Source organism: Aplysia californica, unplaced genomic scaffold (genome assembly GCF_000002075.1).
Source record: "Aplysia californica isolate F4 #8 unplaced genomic scaffold, AplCal3.0 scaffold00256, whole genome shotgun sequence".
Lineage (NCBI taxonomy): Eukaryota > Metazoa > Mollusca > Gastropoda > Aplysiida > Aplysiidae > Aplysia > Aplysia californica.
In genome coordinates, this window is record NW_004797526.1 from 548123 (window position 1) to 551156 (window position 3034).

Sequence of the window (3034 nt, forward strand, 5' to 3'; positions counted from 1 at the left end):
TCTTTGTTTGTTTGTTAGTTGTTTTGTGTTGTTGGGGTTTTTTTTGGGTTGGTTGTTTTTGGTTTTGTTTGTTGTTTTTTTGTTGTTTTTTTTTTGGGGGGGGGGGCTAGAGAAATGTGTAAACAAAATCCCTTCAACCCCATAAGCTTATCGTAAAGGAACCTGGATTTCCGATTTGACGTCCCATTCTCACTGGAAAAAGCTAGGAGAAAAGCAAGCACTCTAAGTACAAGAAAGCTTCATTAGGGACTCGAGCCACATTCGCCAGCCCAGTGGTCCAACATGGTACCAACTGAGTCAGAGATGCACCCTTGTTTAACATTCGTTCTGCTTTAAAATGGCTGGTGGATTACTTCCCCATAATTCTTTTCTACATCGTTCAGGGGATAAGAAAAAGGGGAGGGGTATTTTGCTGTGTTTTGTTCCGATAAAAAAAGAAAAGAAGCTAAAACGACAACAGACTGAATGAACCTTTTGGTCAAGTTCCATTTCAAATCGCAGGCATCAAACAAAAGACAGCAACGTTCAAAGACAAATGGTAAGCACCTCGGTGAGCAGGTCAACGCCACGGAATAACATGAGCGCAGTCATGGCGAGCAGACAGCCCTAGCCCTCTCGTCCACATCATCAAGCTTTGCCCACGTTTATATAATGCAGTTTACAGCCTCAGTGTCTGTTGTTTTTGTTTTAGTAGGGGTTTTACGGCGCTCGCAACTGCATAAGGTCATATGAGCGACAGAAGATTAGAGGTGTTGCAAGAGAGTAACAGACATAAAACGGAGGGGAGATAAGTACGATAGACGTTTGATAGGACAGAAGAAACACTACCCCAGAGCACCCGCTAACCACCCACGCCTCAGTGTCTTCAACAAAGCCAGACTCTTTGTTTTTTCGTAAGAGTTTTACGGCACTTGCAATACAACGAGGTCATATAAGCGCCGAAGATTAGAGGAGTTGCAAGGGAGCAACAAACACAAAAAAGGAGGGGAAAAAAGACGAAAGATGTTTGACAGGACAGAAGGAGCAAACCACACCAGAGCACCCGCCAACCACCCACAAGCCAGACTCTTGCTAAAAATATTTCTAGTTATTGTTTCACACCCTCCACCAACACAAGGGGGCGGGCTATTTCCACTCTGCCCGTCTCGGCCAGCCCCGGATGAGTGGGGCCCGGGGATGCAACATCCCAGTAAAAAGACAGGGACACATTACTTTTTTAATAAAATATATTTTTAAAAAATACATTTTAAAAACCTTCCCTTCTCAGGAACGAATCGAACTCGCGTCTTCTGCGTGCAAATGCCAAGAGCCAAACCGCTGCACCACAGACGCCAGTAGCCAAACCCAGGCTCGTCCTATAATCTCCAACTCCCCCAAAAGGACCCCAGGCAGATTGAACGGAACATTTTCAGGAGGGACAAGAAAACATCGGACCCGAAAGCCATCTTAACTCCCATGTGACGCTCAAGCAATCGGGGGGTGAGGATGGGGGTGAGAAAAAGAATGATAGAGAGAGAGACAGGGAAAGAGGGAAAGAGTAGACAGAGACAGGGAAAGAGAGAAAGAGAGAGACAGGGAAAAAGAGAAAGGGAGAGGGGGGAGAGAGGGGGGAGAGAAGGGGGAGGGAGGGAGATTTATTTGTTTTAGTAGAGGTTTTACGGCGCTCGCAACTGCATAAGGTCATATGAGCGCCAGAATATTAGAGGTGCAACAAGGGAATAACAAACATAAAAAAGGAGGAGGGGAGATAAAGACGATAGATGTTTGATAAGAAAAAAGGAGCAAACCACACTAGAGCACCCACCAACCACCCACAGGGAGGGAGAGAGAGAATAGATTACTGCAATAATCGAGAGAGAGGCGAGACGCCAGCGCGTACAGATTGAATCCTGCTATCAATTACATGGCAAGGGATTTGATAGATGTCTATGTCCGCTCGCGCTGACTCAAAAGCCTTAATGACAAACGAGCCGATAGTCTTTACATGAAGGGCACGAGGTTAACCCCCCCCCCCTCTTTCCGCACAAGAACATTTCTTGAATCAACGAAAGTTATCATAATATTTTCATGAGATTGGCTTCCAAGCCTTCAAGAGTATAACGTCACCAATCACACGAGATATCATACAACGTGTATGTTAACGTAACCGGATATTGAGACAGACAGACAGACAGACAGACAGACAGACAGACAGACAGACAGACAGACAGACAGACAGACAGACAGACAGACAGATAGGGGAGAAAGGGGGTGGGGAGAAAACACTGACAAAGAGATAGTGAGTGAGAAAAGTTCCAAGTCTCTGTAAAATAATTACCGCATTCTCTCTTGGCTGTGATCTTGTTTTATCCCATTACACAAACGTCGAAGGAGTCTTTTAATAAACTCAGCAACAACCAACCCCCCCCCCTCGCAAAATAGCACCCGCTCAAAGACAACAAAGCAAAACAAAACAAAAACAAAACAAAAACAAAACCCACACACTGTCATACCTGGCCACCCACATTATTGGTTACGAAGTAATTTATTTAATGGGCAAGGACACTGTGTGTGCGTCACATTTACACCACCGTCATGACCCAACACGCCACTTGAGATACCACAGACACACTGCGCGGACGAGGACAAGCGCTGACACAGCCAAATGTCCGGCGTACAAAATACACACTCAAGGGCGTTTTTCTTCCTGTGTTTTTGTCTGTTTGTTTTTGTTGTTTTATGTTTTCGTTTGTTTGTTCGTTTTTTGTTGTTGTTGGGTATATTTTTGGTTTGCTTTTGTTTGTTTTTGTTTGCTTTGTTTATTTGTTTTTTATTTGCTTTTTGTCTTTGGGGGTTGGGGGTTGGGTGGAGGGGCTTCCTTTTCTTTTACCCAAAAATATCAAAATACAGGCACAACATGGTTTGAAAATGGATGACTTTCATTCCTCCTGACTATGTAGGCCTATCTTCCAAAAAAAATCAGCCGCCCACCTACCTACCTACCCGCCCGCCCGTCCGTCCGTCTGTCTGTCTGTCTGTCTGTCTGTCTGTCTGT